Here is a 22288-nt window from a genome sequence, read left to right on the forward strand (position 1 = left end):
GGACAATCAGATTTGTGTCAATACTTTTGCTCATCATTGTATACTCCTGTGTAAAATACAAATTCACATAAAATTTGCTTACAATATACAATAATATCAACAATCAATATATTTTACCATTTTACATAAATTTATTACGTGTCATAAGAAATATTAAGTTTAAACTGCACGCGCAATTCTCATTCGTCATACACTTTTGTCCAAATGTGAATCGGTTCAGAGGCTCACCAATTAGCGACGTTCGTGTGAGTTCGTAAGTATTCGAGTGATCACGGATTTAAACCACGCCCATCGCTGCTGGCCAGAGAGGGAAGCTGGTAATTCACTCTGCGAAGGAGCAATATGAGCGTTTGTTTCTTGAGAATACGCGCGACGTGACGAAATTCCACAGTCGTAAAATCGCGTGTCGGAAGTGTCATCGGATCGCGCGTCGTTCGCGGATTCAGTGAGTGATACAGTGTCGTGATTGGTTTCGTTCCGTCCACGGGTATACGGTTTTTGGTTAGTTTTCCAAGGCCCGAAAGGATATCGCCGCTCGTCGGTTCATTTGCCTCGAGGAATTGCCTTCGGTGAGTGAGAACACGGCACGTATTTAGAATGTGCGCGTGTTTCGTTAAGGTTTTTTCTGTCTGTCAAATTGTCGCACATATTGCCGACAGATTGTGCGTGCATTGTCGTCAATGAACTCACATGTCGCTTCTTATACATGATTAAGGTTACGTATATGTGTGTATGTGTCCATGCAATTCTGTATAATTTGATCAAAAATTTGCAAAATAAGCTACCAAATTGCCCATCCCTTCCTGAACAATCCTCTTCCGGGATAAAACATCAAACGCTGAAATAAAATGCATTCTTTTTTCTATGTAATTTTATATGTATATACATACCATGCGGTTTATCTATGTGTGGTAGAATTTTTGTAGTTCACTTGCTTTAACAGGTAGTTTCTTCTATGTACGTTGGAGAAGTGTTGTCAGTACGTAATACTTTGGTAAACAAGCGGAGATGAATTAGGTCGATAATTTTACCTTCGGTTTCCACCTGAGTGCTAGATCAAATATCGAATCATAAATCTCATTTATCTATTGCTACGTATTTAGAATTTTTCACTAGCAAATGTATACAGTATACAACCTATACGCCTTATCATTCGTCATTCTAATGTTCAATATTGACTTCAATCGGTCTCCTAACCTGACACGTAGTGATTTAATCAACGTTAGGTTAGGTTATAAATATAATTCTAGAACAATAACTATTTGAAAAAAATATTTAGTAATAATTCTGAAAATTTCTGGAAATTTATGTTTCTGGAAATCTTCGTGACACTTTTGTCAAATTTAAATTCACATAAGAAAGTCACATGAATATTTTGATTATGTTGCGTTAATCAAGTTTCGCATTTTTATTACAAATTTTTTCAACGTTCAGTACACATGTTTTTGTTATAAATCTTTTCTTCCTTAATGTGGTTTATAATTAACGACAAGACAAAATTGAATGGGTGGTATTGGCGCGCTAAATTCGAACTTCAAAGAAACGACATTTCATACGCACAAACCTAACACAATACATAATTCTTACCCTGTTACATAAAAATATTCAATAATTCTGATAATTGGCAAATAGAAGAAATCTATTTGAACGTTGTGTGAATTGTTGAATTCACGTTGCGTGAAATTTAATATAGTTCGTTTCGAAGAAATAGTATTGAATGTAAGTTACGTAGTGTCTATTTTACGCTGAATCAGTCAAAGAACTCGAAAGGAGCAAAATCCTCGTAGCTGCGCTGTTTGAATGTTGTATAAATTGGCGGCTATCCAAGTTTCCGTACTCTCACCACGTTCTCGGTCTCGGGGTCCACGCTATCACATTCCTTGCTAGTATATGTACGTGCTGTCTTTCCGCATGATTTTGTGCAAACTACTTTTATCGACTGATACATAATGTAATCATACTGCAGTGTTATTTGTAAATACATACGAATGGCCTTAGGTTAGGTTAAGCATTGAGCAGCTTTTCTGAAACGATTTATATTTAAGAATGGAATTACAAATTTTACTTAATTATGATAATAATATAGACGGATATAGAATGTGAATCAAGTAAATAACATTTGCCTCAGTTTTAAAATACAATCGTTGATGTGATCGCAATGTTACATCATTTCTTCAATGATCGCATTAGTCGGCCTAACAGAGACCGTTTTTCATAATAGCATGATACCTTACAAGACGCATTCATTTTTAAAGTTCAACGCGTTATCTTTACAGTTGAGTATACATGATTACTTCGCACGTAATATACAAATAAATTCAATAGTCATGAATAAATTTTGAATTCTGTCTTAATACGATTTAAAATCAGCAATAATAAATAGATCATAAAATCTCTAAATGGATGACAATTTTTATTTTAAATATAAAATTATTTACTCTTCTTGAATGAAAATACATTTAATATTGCAAGGTTAGAGTATCTAGAGATTAGAAATTTGAAAGCAATGTTTATCGCGAACATGAAAGTGAATATCACGTGAGAGAAGCAGTCACTGTGGTTTATTCGCGATAGTAATAGTAATCCTGGAAATAAGTCAGAGACGCGTAGATGTATCGTTGTAAATCACGGCACTACTTACTATCAAAAGATAGGACGCATTAATTATTCACGGAACTACGTTCGATACTATGTTAAATAACTACGTATTTTAAAAATATTGAAGTCGTAGAAATGTGATTTTATCTAAATTATAATTATTTTTCAACTAATTTTGTTAATTTCATATATGCAATTCTTATTTAAAAAAAATAGTACTGTTTTTCAAGATATACGTATTATTCAAAATTATTAAGAATTTAGAATAACAAATAAATGTTTGGAAATGTTTGGAGTCGATGTATGTGTCCCGAACTTTTTCCATCTCATTTACCTGTTCCTCGCGTAACTTAGAAAGCCCACCTGTTGAAATCGACCTTCTCTCCGTAGCTAACTATAAAACCCATAAAAAGTGAAAATCTAACGTGTAGAGCTTATTGGATTCTTGCATGCTTCTTTAAACAGAAATCAAACAATATCAAAAACGTGCAACGTGAAAGTCTCATACGAACTTCTAAAGTATTTCACGCGCTTCATAAGCTTTCTTTTACTTTCTTTACATATTTAGAATTCTCTCTCATCATATACGAAATTATACTTGCAAAAACTTACAATTCTGAATATAAAATTTAATAAAAAGAACTGCAGATAACGAGATCTAACGATTTAATGAGAAGTTACAAGAAAAGTAAAATAATTTTGAATGTAGAAGCTCATAAAAAAATTTAGATAAAATATTCAAGGAAAAATTACAAGCTGAAAATCTTTAAACGATGACTCAGACAGAAAGTTATTTACAAGATAACAATTTTATCAGTTTGCGTCGCATGAAAGCGAAAAAAATACTTCAACTACTAAAACGATTAAACTCACGTACATATAAATTCATGATTTCTCTGATCTTATCATATTTGTGCATATATGTATATACATATACATATATATATATAGATTATTATAAAACATTTCTATATACAAAATATTATTCATATGACGATTTCAATAAAATTTATCAATAATATTTCAATAATATTCATTGCTACTGGCGCACATATTGCTTCGACTCTAATAATTTTAACTTCATATTTGATAAAAATCAATATTAAGTAGAAACAGAAACTTCTGAACGAAAGTGTAACAATTCCGTTTTTCATTAATAAATTTTCCATTAATTGATATTTCCATAATCCATTGTTTCTTTATTCAGTAGACTGATAATTGTGATTTTACTGTACTCCGAAATCTAAAAAAAGACAAAGGAACAATGAGAACAGCTTTAAACCGAATTTGATTCTTCGTTCGCGTAACACAAATTTCGGAACACCTTGTACACGATCGGATCACGTAATTCGCATTAACCGTACGAAAGGACGTTACGTGAGTAATGTTGAGCACGACCGCGAATAGAACGTCCGATGGCATGCGAAGTCTTTAATGTTAGCGTCACCCCTAATTCCACTAGAATTCCATCTTTTACCATCGATCGCGCCGCCATCATTTGCCCAAGGGAAAAGTTACAAACAGCACAGCAATTACGCACTATATAACAAAATCTTTTCTTTTCTTCTTCTTTTTCTCATAGAGTGCACAGTTCTCTTTCGTAAGCGGGGAAAGATCGTTGTCGATGTTGGAAAGTGAAAAGCGGACCCACTGTTACGATCAAATTTTAACTCGCCAGGGACTCGATCGCACGCTGTCCCGCATACAATCATGTGGGACATGTGATCATCTCGTGATGAGATTATTAAGCGCTGCTATTGAGGAAATTGTTGTAGAGAAAGATAAATAAATAAATGCGGAAGATAGTTCTTACTAATAGAGAATTTCTAAGAAACTTAATATTTACGATTACAGCAATCTTTAAAGATTTAGTAGTTTAGGAAAGGAATATTGAATAGAATTTAAAGCTGTGACAAATGTATTCGTGGCACTAGTATATTGCACAAACTCGTACAATGAAGTAATAATTCGAAGAATGCGGAACATTTATGCGATTAGCACCTATGAAGTCATTAAATGCCAACCACCGGTCGCTATTATTATTGGCTACTTTCTATTCAAAACTCCACGTTATTCGAATCATTCAGCTTCCAGAGTTCTCTGTTCATCGAGAGAAACGAAATTACTCTCGTTCTCGATCGACCGCCAGTTATTTATTTTTATCTGTGACCATATGAAAAGTGTTTGTCACTGTGCAATAAAACGGCGCAGATTTATTGCACACAGTATTTCCTTCCCCATATATGGCGCATTCATGTGTGTGTCCTACGACGAAGAAAACAGGATTTTTCCTTTTTTGTTTCCACAAGAAAGATTTTTGCGGTGTACTAATTTCAAGAGAAGAAATGAAGATTTCTTTTTATTGTTGATTTATGATACTAATTTAACTCGAAATTAAAACTCTTTGTTTCTTTTTGATACATTAAATTTGATACATTCGCGACAAAATACGCAAATTAATTAACAAGCAGTAAATTTGAAATTGCTAATATCACATTGACTTCAGATGGAGTGAAATGAAACGAAAATTCTTTCTTTTCAATCAAATGTATGGAACACACATGCACTATTTGAATTCTACTGATAAAACTTAGAATTTACTGGACCATTTGCTAGCTAGAGCCTAAACTTCAGTTTCTATAGTCCGTGCAGTTACTTAGCTTGCAATACTCGCTGGCCTGCAGTTACAGTTTTCATCAATGCAAAAGTTTTCCACTGCTTTCAGTCGCAACTGCTTTTCCTAGTTTCTCATTTTAAGGGTCACTGATTCCTTCAATGTCCAAATATATACGTGCACATGTGTTTGCACATGTTTGTCGAACATTACATGTGCATTCAAAATTGTGGCTTTTCATATGTACATAAATTTCGGTAGGACTTTAAACATTCTATCAGAATACGTAAGAAAGAATCCATAATAAGAATTCATGTGGAATTCATTTTCATAAGCAAATTTGACACTTCGATTGGAACGTCTGTTAAAATCGATCGAGTGTGATTAATGGCATTGGATATAGGAAATACAATGTTCACGGAGAGAAAAGTCAAGAACTAGGTCCGTCTTTCTAAACCTGTAATTTTCATTACTAATTTATCAAATAAATTATTCAAGATCACTTATTTTTCATTGATTTTCACAGTTATACTTTCTATATAACATCCGATTTATTTAAAACGGATCGATTTCCTTCGAAAATTATTACTTCAATTTTTCAAATTTATAAGATTGTTTTTCCCGTTTATTGTACTTTTGTTATAAAATATTATGTCTCTCTCTTTCATTCTGAATTCTTTTCATATAGCTTTCGTTTTGATTTCTTTCATTTAAATTTTATACTTGATGCTTCAGTAATTGCAGTGTTAAACATTTCCTAACAAACAATATTGATTTAATTGTATAAATATTACCTGTCATATGCATCGAATCTATTTATCCGTATTATTGATGGTCATTATTATTACCACAAATAACATACCAGTACAGTAAATCATGAATTGCGTGATGATTAAGTCACGAAGGACGAAAGTAGTCGAATGATGTTTTACCTGCATAACATAACATGGTAGGAATACAAGAAACAGAAGTGATCTTGGACTTTCGTGCGACACCGTAAAGTGGTTCCAGTCAGATCGATGCAACGAAACCATAAATCTGTGGAAACGATGACACGTCTTTCTAAAGACGGTACGTGCATACCGAGGAACGAAAGTAGGTTATCCGAATGAAAACGGTGTATAGCCGTGGCTGTTCGATTTTCTCTTGCAGTTCTTCCTGTGCTAATCCATTGCACTCTCTCGAAAACGAGCGGCGTATCGAAACCGCCATCGATGTGTAAAATTGTAGCTCTTCCGTATGAGCTCCTAGTTATTCGAACCAGTAATTGGAGGATCATTTTCATAGGTTCTGAGAAAGCGTGATATCCTCTTGCTTATTTATTGTCTTAATAAAGGCTTGACTTTTTTCGCGTGACTCCTCTTTTACGTACTATGTCACGAATGATCGATGTTGAAGTATCTGTTACACGTGGCTGAATTATCAAATAATTTACATAAAAGACACCAACCTCTGCTGCAAAAACTAACCGTTTCAATGTATAAAAGGAAGTCATAGAATCTTGACGATTTCATTATTGACGATCTAGTAAAAAAATGCGTAATAATTAAGAGAGAAATTTTTTAAAAGTTTCATTTTAACATATTAATAACATATTAATAATTTAATAATTTAAAAAGATGTAATTTAACAAAATTGTAATTGTTGATAATGTATCGATAATATAATAATTACTTTACAAATAATACAAAATATTTTTTAATAATCTACCTGCGAATATTAGAGATACGAAATGTACTAAATGAAAAATTCATCACAGCTCATCCGTGATGCACACATGGTATAGAATGTGTTAATAACATATCGCAAGAATAAGAGCATCGTAAAATTGTGCCAAGAGAATCGATCGAAACGCAACCGTTTATTTACGGGCTTGCTTTCTGCATAGAAATTGTGATGCACGAAACAAGCCTCGAGTAGAAAGGCAAACGAACGCCAGCCTATATTAGAAGTCACGCGTGAACACCCGTCAATCAAATGCAGTATTAATCTTTTTGCTTAGTAATTAATTATTTTCACGTTGATACGTGAATGAAATTAACGGATCATTTATAAGAATTATCTCGATCTGAGAATTTTGCAAAATATTGAAAACTTTATAACACGGTAATTTAGACTGAATTCATTTTATTATAATTTTAGAATTGTTTCTTTCTGCTTTTACCATTTGGAGCTGCTGATTGGAGCTTCATTGACAATTTCCCTTAAAATTGGACAATGAGTCCAGAAATACGATAAACTCTTCCATCTTCCTTTCTATATAATTTCTACAATCTCATTTATAGTTAATCACTTCATCGCTTCAACATTTCATTCACTTGTCCTCTAGTATCTAATTAATCTTCTAGTATCGATCTAGTATCGAATTAATTGGTCTACTCCGTATATATCACGAGCGAAATGTCAATTTAGTAGTTACATCGATATGTAACACACTAATTACACAGATATATAATTACGTTGCACTCTAGATCAAGATATATTTTATGTATTCGTTTGTGGTTAATTAAACGAATGATTTAATTGATACAAGAGCAGGGACCTTAATAGGATTTAAGCAGTCGAAAATCGTCGATGTCGTAATAGCCACTTCTCGAAGATACTTAGCCAGAGTTCGCCAGAAAATGTTCTGCCTCATCAGCGATATCGCGTGCATGATTTAATATTGATGAGGAAGTGGATGCTGTACCTTCGTATTTCGCTTCCACATTTTCATTTTCATTCGCCATTGTTTCCTCCAATTCGATTCTTCTGATCTTTGTTGTTCGTATCGTATTTATATTACGACTAATTTTACCTATACGAATTGCACAGTTGCATATTGCAATAAAACATAAAAATATACGAAATGTTTTATTTAACTTAGATTCGTTAATATCGTACGAAGATATTGTTTCTGCTTCTCTTCTTACGTTGTATAGGATAATTTTTACTTTAATTTTAGTTTCTTTTTCGTTGCTCTAGTGTCAATGTCGATACAAAATGAAGATATACGAATAATTTAACATTTAGTTTCAATGTTTAATTCAAGAAACAAATAATGTTTTCACTCAAATATCACTTATATCAATTTTCTCGTTTTTCTTGTTCATCGCTATTAATTGCTGTAATAGTAATAATATCCCGTATTATGATATCCCGTATACAAATGATGATAGCGAATAATCGATGCCACGATTATTTTGAAGAAACTTTCAAACTTGATATTTCAAACTTTCTCAGTTGTCGAATTCAAAGGCCAACGTATCATACGTAATTTGACAGACAAGGAATTATTTATTCACCTTTGCCTATTCATCGTAGATAATGAGAATTCTGTCACTTATCCTTGAATCAAATACTCGTTAATGTATTTTAGGTCTAATTAAAGACAAAACCTTGGATTGCATAGATAAAACTTTAAGGTAATATTACGCACAGAAATGGGAAAGAAACAAAAAATTAAGTAACACGTTATGGAAACATGAATATTTATTTGTTACTTTTATGAAATTCTTCATCTTTGAATTCCACTCACGAACTTAATGAAATTTTATGCGACTTTTGAGGACAAGCGTAAACAGTAAAACATGAAATCCAAGGAAAGGAAGAAACTACTTAGAAGATACACGCATCAGTGATTTCCTTCTGGGAATCACATTTGTTAATGTATCATAAATATCTCGATTATTTCCATTATACCATACCTAGATGATAAAGGAGAAATTAGTGGAATTTAATAAAGTTATATATATCGATAATTGCGCTCGAAGCTTTAAGTTTCCTCAGCAAAATGTAGCAAATTAATAGAACATTGTAGAAACCAGTGGCTGGAAACAGAATTCCATATAAAATTCTACTTATTAAGTGGCGAGCATGTTTCTTGAGAAAATATGTTAGGGAGAAAAATTTCTTGAAAAATAATATTAATATAATTTAGTGCATAATATATTATATTAACGTTAATACATATGCTCTTGAATACATGTATTATAGAATTAGAATAAGACGAGAATTGACTACAATATTTCAATAAAATATATTACACCTGACACGATATAGCGTCACGCGATTGTATATACATCAGCTGATTTAAGATCGTCGAGTCATAAATATTTCATGTGCTAATTTCTTAAACATGATCTTCCAGAGAAAAGGTCAGAGTATAACAAATTTAACACGAGTACCATTTTTCTTTAATTCAATATTCTCACGTAATTTTCTACCAAAATACTTACTTATTACACGAAATATGTTAACAGTCCATTTTAAATGTATTATTCCTCCGAGTGTTAAGTTCTTCTGAATCTTGAATGAAAGTAGATCATTAAACGATGAATGTATAACTCGTAATTTATCAACTCACTCATATTGTTAGTTACTATTTATTAATAGAATAGATCGTTGAACAAAAGACTTTGATTTTATGTCTGACAAAATATTACTTATTCTACTTATTCGTTCGTTCTTTATTTCTGGGCGCACTTGCACTATAATTTACTAACTAATAATATTAGCGATTAACGAAGTGATAACAAATTTGTAGCTGTACATATTTATCCCAAAATCTTTCATTCATATCCTGCTATCCAACTTGCACAAAAAATCACATCAATCTTGTTACATATACATAATTATCAAATAATAAGCTGCAATTAAATTACTGCAATTACTGCAAAGTAAAACGGTAAAAAGAGAATCATACACTTACCATCAGTATTATACATTCAATTTCTCTTTCCATATTAATTAATCGGCACATTTTTAACAATCAGGCAATCCTGTTTCTGAGGATTAACGAGGATAATAATTAATACACAGGTTGAAAATCACGCGTCTCTTTTGTTTTTAGCGTCTTTGCCCATTCCATCCTATGAGATATGCTCTCATTTATTCCAGTGTTTCGTGCTTCGTTGCACTCGATGGATTATTATGCAGCCACTTTTACGATCCGTACAAATTCCATTACGTTCGCTACCGATGTCCATAAATTCATTGTTATTACGGGTCGAGGGTTCAAAAACAATTCAACATTCATGTAAGAACAATGCATAAATATATACAGCGACGAATAAAAATATTTTGATCATAGAAAACCAGCTTTCTTTTTCTAAAATTTTCTATAAGTGTATAAAAAAATGTACAATTGTTAATTGCTTTACTTAATTCTTTCAAATTATTTTTACGTATATTTCTTATTTAAAATTGATATTTAATCTTTTATGACAAGTCGTGGTTATAGCGTGGATTTTATTGTGTAAAATAGTTATGCAAAACATTTATTCGGAATGACATTTACGAAAAACTAAAATTTCCAATACTTTTTGTTTCTTTCATAATTAGTATATCGGTTCTGGGATCATTATTTTTTGGTGCTACATTAGTTCCGAATTTGTGTTTATATTTCTATTCATCGCTGTACTAAATACAAATATACTTCTAAAAAAATGTACTCGTGATTAAATAACAAACAATACAAAAAATTCGTACGCGTAAGTCTATCAAAAGAAGTCGAAATGGTATAAAGACTAGCCATGCTAACGTAAAAGTTAACGACGCGTATATCCGCGAAAATCGAATATGGAAGACGATACAGCCGCGGTATTAAGCGTTAAATATAATTAATATCTTCTGTCTGATGAACGTTCAAAACCGCTAAAGAAGAAACGCTGATCCATTGCCAAGATTATGCAATTTATTCCGACTGTAACTCTATCGATCGAGGTATCAATAACCATGCTTCAGCCCAGTGGCTGCAAATGTTTATCGTAAGACAGAACAGTGTGAACGAATTTTCCATCACGTTCAATACGGTATCACTTATTAACAATAAGGAAATGAATATAAACGAACTCGCGTTCATAAGTATTAGAAAATGTTTTGAGTTCATATAAAATGCGATAATTCGTTTAAATCATCAAGCAAACTATAGTAAAAACTATCTGTGAGAATTGAAGAAGAACACGATGAATATAAATTAAGAATTATACATATTGCATACACGATCCTCTAATCTCGTTTGAAAAGTTTTGTACGAATTAGATGCAAAACTCAGAAATGTTTTCCAACTTTACTTAAGATCTCAAGTGAAATTTAGAATGACATTGAGAATCACATGTATCATAGAAAATTGAATAACAGCAGTGTCAAAATTGGTTAAAACGACGATCGTGACACATAGTGGAAATAGGAGTTTAACGTTACTGTACATAAAGATGAGATTTTTATTGTCACGTTGAATACACGAATTCTTTATCTTCTTTCATTTATCTTTGCGTAAATTTCAAATCTAATAATAATTGTTAAAGATTTTGATAAACTTCTAACCATTTCTGACATTAACCCCATCCTGTGTAAGTATCCTAATGCTTAGGAACGATAGCGTACGTACAATTTACCATTGGCGGCAGTGGCCGGAAGAACCACTATGAAAACATCATAAGAAACTCAAGAAACAGCAGATGAGGCGAGAGATCTAACAGCGATCATGCAGTATGCACGTTGTGGAAACATTTCGCCACGGAGGAACTTTTCTGACTTAACGGGTTCTCTCTTTTCACCTTCGACCTTACGAACGCCTTCGGCAGCTTCTATCTTTCTAGTCTTGTAGTCTTGTGCTGGCTGCCGGTGAACTTGTCCCAAATTCCGTTGAGTACGCCAGCCACGATCCTTGATCTTTTGTGAGCCGTAATTAACTCTCTGTCGATCCATTTCCGCGCACGATCTTCCGTAGAAAAGATCTATCACAGTGCTCAGAAGTGAGTCGTTACACGGTTCGACAAACTTGAGACTCGTAACGGAAGAGGAAAATTGCTTCAAGTTGGATTTAGATGAGTATTTAACGTTTTGTTTGATGTGGTTGGTAATCGATGGAAAAAGATTTTAACGAGTTTATGTAAGCGTTTAGGAGGGATTTATCAAGCTTTAGATTTCAATTTCTTGAAAGTTGCGTTGTCAAAGAATGATAAGAATTCTTCTATGTATATCTCCTAAAATTGTTTAATTCTTGTTGATGGCAGGATACTTTCCAAGGTAATTTTTAGAAAGACTGGTAGCTTATTATAGTTTCTCCGAGATTATGTGAATTCGCTATAAATGAAACTACATATCCTATTTTTTAAATTATGGTTAATCTACGTTTCCTTTTAATTTTTATAGAAAGAGAGAAATTCTGTTTGTATTGTTAATAAATTGTAAAATAAACCAGCCTTTAACGTAGAAAATCATATTTCATTGTTAATAACGCAAACTCATTCAGTTTGTTGAGAACGACACATCTTCCTCACAATGAGACAAGTTTTCGTATGTAGGAAGATGAATTCGAGTCATTATACATACATATATATATACATAGAACCGCCCGAGTACCGTTTCCACAGTATTGTAAATTGTAAATGAGTCTCGCGACTTGCTTCGCGTTAATGCCGAAGCTCGAACGCGATTCAAGGCTAAGTTACTTAAAGTTTTAAAAATATTTTCAATGATAAGGCTACTTATACTTATTACAGACATGAACTAATCATACTCAAATAGATTATTATCCGCTAACTTCGTTATCTGTTTTACGAAACGAACGTTGTTTTACAAAGTTCTGAAGAAACATTCATTTGAAGAAATAAAATATTTGCGGAAAGTATAAGTATATACATGGTGTAAAGTATTCGTAAAACTGTTAGCCTCGGACTTTCCTCCAACGTGCGATGTTTTTCGATTAGATTCCATCGTCTCGAGCCCATCCGGCCAAGGAAATCACTTTTCTTAGCTTTAAAAGAAAATACAGAATGATTGCTTCATCTTGGATTCGTTAATATCTTTTTTTAGCTTAAAAGAAGAAATGTTCTTGCAGAGAATTATGCACTTACATATATGGCTTCGCAAAAATTTTATCATAAAATTTTTACGTTATCAATTTATTGGAAATTTGTTCGAAAAAAGAGTATATTTGGATAAATGTAAGAAATGCTTTCTTGTGGATATTTTTTATTTGTCGTGGATGTTGTATTATTTACCTTATTAATGAAACTGTAAATATAGTATAAAGTAGATAATGAAATAATGGAATAAAATGCTACATTAAAAGTACTTTAATGAAGAATGTAGATTTATGTAAGCAATGTTATAACGAAATTCCACGGTAGCTATGAAAAGTCTTTAAACGAGAAGAAACGATAACTTTTTTCGCTTGGAACTGGCGCCGTTCTAACAATTTGTGCGACCTACATTGCAACTGTTACGTAAGGGTATAGGTATGTATTATTATCAGTTCACGCAAAGAATGGTTCCTCATAGAGTACGCGCTATAATACCCTTATCAATCGATACAGTGGCTTAAAAGTATTCACTACTGAAACCTCTAATTTGATAAATGGGACCTTATAATTTGATAAATGGGATTCCGCGGTGTAGTTGGATGTACAAAGAATTGAATTAGCTAAACAGCTATTGAAGTTTAATTTCTTGTTTCTATTATTACTCTGTCAATAATAATGTAATTATAATAATTAAACATTTTTCATAATTTAAAACTCTTCATAGAAATTAAAAATTCTTCAATTTAAACGAAAAAAAACGTTATCATTTAGATATTACTATCTGTATTAAAAATCTTATAGATAAAGAAATCTAAGATTTTTAACACACAAGTTATATAACTAGTTCATACAGCTAAATTTGTATTATTCATCCCATTTACAAAATTATAAAATTATTAGATTTATTAATAAATAATAATAAAACTCCATATAGCACTTTTCGTATAGGTATTGTTGGTCTTTTGTAAAAGGTTGAATGTAGAAGGTAAAATTTTTCCGCGACACGGAAACGGATCGATCGACGGGGGGAGAACGAGCGTCAAAGCCAAAGGAACAATGTAGGAATGCGATCAAATGCGCACCCTTATCAAGAGGTTCTCCTCATTTCGCGACGTCGTATTTCGAAAGGTGACCTTAGGGAAAAATCGATGCCAACCACCGTATCTACACTTTTGTAGGACACGAAGCTACCGACCGATTCGATTCTCTATGAAGAACGATTCTCTTTCCATTATTGTACTCTCTATTCTTACTTATGCATTTGTTGCGAAGAAAGAATGGTATCTTTAGGTTTTGAGACGTACACAGATTCGCGAAAGCATTCAAACATTCGTAGACATATTTTTAGGAATATGTTACCTCTATTATTCAATAGATATCTAATAAAAGTGTTTTGAAACAACAGTATTTTTATATAGAGTTAAAATATTCAGATATTTATATATAAAAAGGAAATTTAGTTATTGATGTAGAAAATTTATTTAGAGTTGCTTAATTACTAAGTATCGAGCTAAAAATGTAATTAATGTGTAAATTATTTTATCATTTATTTGAAACGCATAATGCGGAAATAGCGTTTTATTATATTATATATGACATAAATTTTACATAGAAGAATTCTATTTTTCGCTTGCAAAGAGGTGAATACCTTTGAAAATGTCTATCTTGTCATTAGATCTCCGTAAGAATTTTTATAAAATTTAGAAGAGAATTCATCGATAATCATTGATAATACTTCAGATATTTGCTATGTTAATCTTCTAAACTTGTTGTATACTCTGTGATTTGAAATCCTATGTGGCAAAGTATTATAACTTCCCTAAAATTGCAAAAGTATAACTTTATACATTACGTCATTATTGATTTTGAAGAATTTTTGTTTGATTTCATTACTAAAAAAAGATATATCTTTCGTGAGATATAGATAAACAATAATAGATTATTTCTTTATCTAAAATTCTTTTTCAAATATGGAACTCATGATTTCCTATCAGTTTGGGTAATAAAAATTACAATGACTGAAAGTGGAATACTGAAACCTGTCGATCATCGAAAACATGAATTATATAAAAAATGTCCATCAAATTTAAGTTATTTACACATGTATATATGACAACTTTGCTAAAAGAAATTATAGAACACTATATAGAGAAATTAAGAAGAAATTATTCATAAAGTTGTTTAAGTCAGTAGAATAATTTATCAAATAACTTCAAATAACTGCAACGAATTACATAGAACGAACGATAATGAATAAGAATGCAATAATCGCATCGATCAAATTAATTCGTCGTTATCAAAACCTATTCGACTATCAAAAGTAAACAAACTGATTGGATTCGATCTATTCTTACTGAAATTAAAGTTCTCACCGTGATACAAAGACCTGAGTCATTGGATGACTCTACCAACGTGGAGAGAAGATATTGACGTACGAGGCGTGCATAATAATGAGCAATCAAAAGATAGTAGAGGCTGTCAGATAGATAGATTCACATGTATAGTGCATAGTTGGCTCTCTCGAAAGTGAACTCGTCACGGCGACCTCCTTTAAATCGTAGACAGAACTTTCGTCCGAATAATTTCTCCGCGTATACACTGAAAACTTTTCACGTGTTATTCTCACTCGCGTTCACTCTCACGATTGACGCGTTGAATCGATGATGACGATGGTGGCTTGTGCTTTTTCGATTTTATATTCACACTTAACATTCGCACTTACATTGCTGTTCATAAATATTAGAACACCTTTTCCTTTCGTATAAGATAATTCGTTTACAGCCTGAACTATCAAGCAGAAGGTTAACTGATCAAAACTATTTGATTGATCAAAACTATTTGTAGAAGTAATTCCATGATTTTCAAAATTCGATATAGACATTCAATATAGATTATAGCAGATAATATAAATTATTTGTGTATATGTATAAGTAAGAAATATGTTATAAATCTTAAACTTTAATTTATCATATTATATTAGTATAAATCATTTTCATGGACATTTTGGTGTTCTTTCATTTGTTCGATTTAAAATACTAAGTAAAAGTTTACAGAAATCTCTGTTTTCAACCAAATACAAGGTACGTTCTTTTTTAACAGATGAAATTAATTATCTCGAAAGTGAATTTAAAGCAAAGGTTGCATACCTACTCTACGAATGACCATGACTTTCGACCTGAAAATCAGCAGGAGTGCGTTCACCCTGATTCGATTCATTGACGCCTTTCTAAGCGGTCTGACATTCCAGCCGCGTACAACTCGATTCGCTCGAATCTAGATTGCGTTTCCATCGTGTTGTGCGTATCTCTCTCTGCTTTCATCTGAAAAATTTGCGCTACATTAGTGTGAGAATGTCACGTCGATCTACTATTAAACAGATTATTACTAAAAAGGTAATTTAGTAATTGACTTCCAGTAATCCGGTAACTTCTTAAGCTATTTTAAAGTAAACATTTTTTATTATTTGCTTCTTATTTTTAATTACAGTTATATACATGTTATCGTAGTATAGTCTAACGTTTCAAATGGAATAATAATTCTTAAAGGTTTGAATTTTTTAGTGATTTATTCGAGTTTTCGTAAATGTTTCGAATGTTTCTTTTTTATTTATTTATTATTATCCATACCTCTTTCGACTTTGGATGATTTCCGATTATCCGTTGCATTAAACTTGAGTTAGGTCGTAAGTGTTTTGATACTTATGAATAGGATTGCATGTTAGTTGAAGACGCGTAGTTAAAGCGCATTAAAGCCTTTCATGGCTCCTGTTGGGATGTTGATATATCGGAGGGGATAGATAGATTCCTTGATAATTCTATGACGACATGGAATAGAGACAGCCTTAGAGATACAACTATGTTATCTCGGCTGAATTATTACGCATTAAAGGAACGCGATATGACCAGATAATGTATAGATCGATTAAAGTTCTTCAATATCGAGTACACGAGGTTCTCCAATCCATAAGATTCTTAATTAACCAAGAAGTACTCCAACAACTGATTTATTGGAAACTGGACATGATGTCAAAATAGATTATGGGACGATTTAATTGTTCATTGGTTAGATACTAGTTAATTACGATGATTTTGAATATCATCGAGTTTAATTGAAACATAAATAAGTAGCTCGAGATTCTTATATCGAATATGTATTTTAAGTGAAAAAAATTGATAAAAGAAATATATTTTGTTAATGTATTTTAGGATTGGTAGGAAGAGCTGAAAGAATTTTATATGTTAATTACAAATCGGAAGAAATTTGCTAATTAGGCAGACTCACGAATAGCGAACGAAAATCAATAACACGCGATATCACATGCACAGTTGCATTGACAGTGCCTTCTAAGTACAATGTGTCCTCGATACGTTTCTATTATCCACAAGGTCTCGTGTTCCCAATTAGACTTGAATAAAGAACAGCGTAAAAACGCACGACTGACAAGGCAATTGACAAATCAGGATACACTTTGACATTACATATTAAAATAGAAATTACTTGCGTGTTCCTGTCATAAATTTAAAATCTTCTTTAAAATTTTTTTTAACCAAAAAGAATTCTAATACTTACGAACGAGAATGTATATGACTTATTCTGGCTAGAAATGTGAAATTTCTGCTGGTGGTTCTGATCCGATGGCCAGCGACTGTTTTAAGTATTTTATTAAATAATAACACAATGCATCGAACAAAATTACAGTACTTTATAAAGGAACAATTGCAGGAGAAAGATTTCGTAATCCTTCCCTCTAGAATTTGAAATTCAAGTCTCTTTGATCATCAATCATTATACTAAATCATAGTGGTTCGTTGCTCAAAAGGCTTGTATCATTTTCAGTGAATGTGAAATGCTGTTTGCTAAGATTATCGTTAGGATACTGTGGTAATCCAGATGTAAATTTTGTAAGCACGAAGGCGAAATCGATTATGTAACATGTACAGTATGGGGAATTATGGTGTGTATATCAGCTGATGGTCGACCCAAATTTTCGAATTCCAATCTCGGTATTCCGAACGGATGATTTGGTTCTGCTGCTCTGAATATTCCCTGGAATACTTGAGATGTACTGTAAACAATTTTTCGCTCGAATAAACTCCATGAAATGAGTAGTTTATCGTCCAGTAAAACGATGCTCTTGTCGAGTTATTTATAAAAATTATTTATAAAAATATGTTTATTATTATTAATATATAAATATAGAACTTTTAATATATATATGCAGTTTCTTTTATGAGTAAATTTACAACAAGTTCTATGTACCGTTTTCATCAATGAGAATGTTATAATAATTTTTATAATTAACTCTTTTAAGGCTCAAATCTTATTGAGCTGTAGAGAAGGTTTTATTAATTACAATAGAAATACATGATGTTTTTATAAAGAAGACGATACATTAAAATTAGCTCTACTTTCAATTAAAAAAAATATACTTGTCATGTAATTAGATAATAACTTGTTATAATGCAATGAGTGAGAGGATTGAATCTTTTCCGACTATAATTGTATTAAGAAAGGTATATTTTAATATTGACGAATGAACTTTTTAACAATAGAACGGTGATTAAATACATTTCGCATTATAAGCTAAATATATTAAATAATATAATTCTCGCTTTATTTCTTATGAGGAAAATGTAGAACTAACAGTGGAAAAGGTAGAAAATAAACGTGTTTTATACATAATTCACAGGATGATACGAAAGACTATTTCATCGCAATGACGTCAAAAGTTATTCCGGGATAAGCGTAAAAGAATATTTCAAGTAACCAGACGAACTGACAATAGTACCTTCTGTAAAAGGTCTAGGAGACCCGTAAGGGCTATAAAATCACCCAACTAACTGTGAGTTACCATCAACGACCCGTCTAAAACGTTTATGAACGTAATTAAGACGCCAGACGATGCTCGCGTCACGCCCGGCAATTTAATCTAGTTATTTTTATCTTTCTCTTCTTTAATCACCTTTCTTTCGTTCTGTTAAATATGTCTCTGGAAAATAACCAACTGTTCCACCGTATCTTACGTGATCGAACATATTTCCAACTCGCAACAAACAATTTTAATTATTCCGATTACTTTTGTGCACTGTGTAGTTATAATTCTAAAATTCCATAACAAAGTTCGAAGACTTTGAAATTCTAAGATCCTAAAATTTCAAAGCTGAAAATTTATACAATTCTAAGATTTCAAGATTTAAAATTCCCGAATCCCAAAATTGTAAAATTCTAACAATTTTCAAATATATTTGGTATGTGTATGATTTTTTAAATAACACGCGAGGAATATGAGATAAAAGATCGAAAGATAGAATTTAGTCATGTAGGGTATTTTAATAAAAACAAGAAATTGAACTTTTCACTTTAGAAATATAGAAATTTACAGCAGGAGTATAAAATATAGAAAAGAAGATACGCAGAATATTTTCAGTAAAAATAGAAATAGGGAAAGGTCAAACGATCTTTGCAAATGGCACAGTACCACGCAAACGTCGATAAAATCTCAATCCTGCACCGCGTATGATGGATGATAGATAGAAACAAGACCAGTCGTGTATTGAAACAAAAGATCAATTTCCCTTTTCATGGAATTTTGATCCAATCAGGTACATGTAGACTTCATGTACTGTACAATATACTGTATTTCATATAGCGTATACATCAAATATTTAACATTATCAAATATTAACATATTTCCATATTACAATTAAATTACAATATTCAGTAGTTTGATATCTTCGTACATACGTTACAACATTCTCTAAATACATCTTTAAAAAAGTAAGAATTACCAAACGATCGATTATACGAAACAGAGTATGTATTACGTGTTGGTCAGGGTCGGTCTGACGATCCAGATGTCTCGAGGTTCCGATGCACTTATTCAGGTCTCTAAACTCTTCCCAACGAGCTGGGAAGACCCCCCGGTCTCTAGAACCGGTCCCGAGTCGTCCTACCTGTACCGATTTACCGATATCAACCTGTGCGTAAATACATAATGTATCGTATGGGCATGTGGCCGAACTCGACCTGTCTCTAACCTCTTCGGCACGCTTTGGGAACTCTCGTGGGAATGAACTAACTGACCGACTGAATCCAGTCATTCGAGTATGGACTTTCTTGGAATGTATGACGAGATTCCTTTGTTCAAACCCCTCTTTTTTCCTTTTCTTCGTTTCTACCTTGTACTATTCCTTTTTTCTTTTTTTGTTTCTTTTCCTTTTCTTGTTCGGCCTTGTAGTAGACATCGCAGATGTTTACTGCATGAGTGTTGATTAATTTCTGAAACGTCGTTACGTAGAGGACACACGTGTTCTCTTTTTGTAAATAATTTTCTTTGATACCTTGGAATACTAGATTCAAATGCTTTACCAAAATCTTAAGACACTTTTAATTGAAGCTTTATTTAATAACGTAGATTGTCTAACAAAAATCTAACGAACCTTAAATCATTTGGTATTTTACTATATAAGGATGTACGATGCGAATGAATCGACAGATTTTTCAATAAAACAATTAGAAACTAAAAGCAGTGAAAATTATTGAATTTGATAGAAATTGTGTTTCGTGTATAGATTTCATAAACATAAATTCGGTTGAAGAAAACTAGAGCGAAAAATTAAACTTTCTGGAATTTTTAAGCGTCCATACAATACCTTAGGTTGTTGTAAATTATTTCTTTTTGGAAATTGTGTCTGAAATCTTGCCAACATTGTAGTTGGCTTGGTGGACAATTTAAGGACGCGATGGTGAGACGTGCTTTCTATTTACCCTTTATTCAAACGTGTGCTCTCATTCTGACGCTACACGTATAATACTCGCTGGCAAAACTTCAAAAGTATCTTCCAAAACGATACGCCTTGCATCCGGAAGCCTAAAACGGCATTAACTGCGGACGTTATCTCTTCTCGAAGAACAACAAGAGAATTAATATGTGATGAAAATTTATGACTCTGTCGATAAATCATAAAATCAGCAAGCAACAATCCTTAAGCAAATTAAATCAGATCATGCAGCAATTGATTGAAACAGTTAACCCACTTGCTGCTATTGACGCACACGATGGGTATTATTAATTGAATTGAACATCTTTTTCAGACTGTTTGACCTTTGCCTATTTCCATCTTTACTGAAAATTAAAATTAAACATTTTTAATTTAGAAATTCCAATATTTCACGTGTTCTTTTTAATTCTTGAAATGTTTGTATTTGTTTTAATTGTATATATTTTTTATTTTGATAGAAACAAATCTATATTATCCTTAAATCGTTATCTTTCGACTACGTAGTAAAAGGAATAATAACAACAATCGTACCTTTATAAAACTTAGAAAATAATGTGCTTTTACTTCAGAAAAGTATCGTTAAGTATAGTCAAGTATATGGTATCGAACGCGTAACTGTATTTAATCAAATATATTATTCAAAGTATGATCTTATCGACGGATATAATATTCTTCAGAAACATTATTATGCAAACACATAGGCCAACCATAGTGATTCATATATTTTATCGCGTGCGACGTATAACACGTAATTTCCATTGACAGTGCTCGTTAATTTTTCCAAGAGAATCTTTTCAATAGAATAATCCATTCATTCGATTCCGTTCACGAATCAATTTTTGTGTTTTACGAATGCTTTGTCTCTTATTCAATCTTTTTATCAGACGTAACCTTTTATTCGGTTATTTTTTTAAATAAATTTATCCTACCTAATCCAGTCCTATCAACATTGCAAGAGAATATTTAAATTAAAATTCAACTGGCTCTGCTTCCTATCTGATCTCCCATTTTCTCTTTATTAACTAAGTATGTATATGACATCTTTTCTTATTAATTAGGAAAATTTTTATCTAAATATGTTTATCAAATACTTTCGCCTTATGTGAGAATCTTTTCTAATGTAAGAATTGTGACTTGAAGACATATGTACGCATTCATAGGGAGAAGTTTTTATTTCGCCGCATTCATTTTCTAGATAGATACGAATGTTAGATTCGTTGTACGTTTCCCATGAAACGACTTGGAGCAACTTCCTGTTGAAAAGAGAGAAGCAGATGTGGCCTTCATAAAGCCCTTTTATTGTGTTCCTCAATCCTATTTAACATAAGAATCGCCTCGAATACTCTATAATGAATACTCTGTGATGGATTTGCTCAATCTGAAAATTATTATACGTTTTATTACAACATATGTTTTGTCGCCAGAAAGATAGAAATAGGAAAATTCTGATACTCCATTTATTTAAAAAAAAAGGTAGAATTATTGCTGAATTTTTTTGAATTTTT

The 22288-nt window shown here is 32.0% G+C and overlaps 1 protein-coding gene across 4 annotated transcripts in view; it reads left to right on the plus strand.

Annotated features, from left to right (window-relative positions):
* The first annotated feature begins 304 nt into the window (after nucleotides 1-304).
* LOC117206223 (protein kinase C and casein kinase substrate in neurons protein 1) overlaps nucleotides 305-22288 on the plus strand; it is a 58821-nt gene continuing 36837 nt past the window's right edge. For all 4 annotated transcript variants that reach the window (XM_033445360.1, XM_033445364.1, XM_033445362.1 and 1 more), the window contains exon 1: nucleotides 305-569. The gene's annotated coding sequence lies outside the window, so the exon portion shown is untranslated. The remainder of the gene's footprint in view (nucleotides 570-22288) is intronic.

Source organism: Bombus bifarius, unplaced genomic scaffold (genome assembly GCF_011952205.1).
Source record: "Bombus bifarius isolate JDL3187 unplaced genomic scaffold, Bbif_JDL3187 scf7180000008000, whole genome shotgun sequence".
Classification (NCBI taxonomy): Eukaryota; Metazoa; Arthropoda; class Insecta; order Hymenoptera; family Apidae; genus Bombus; species Bombus bifarius.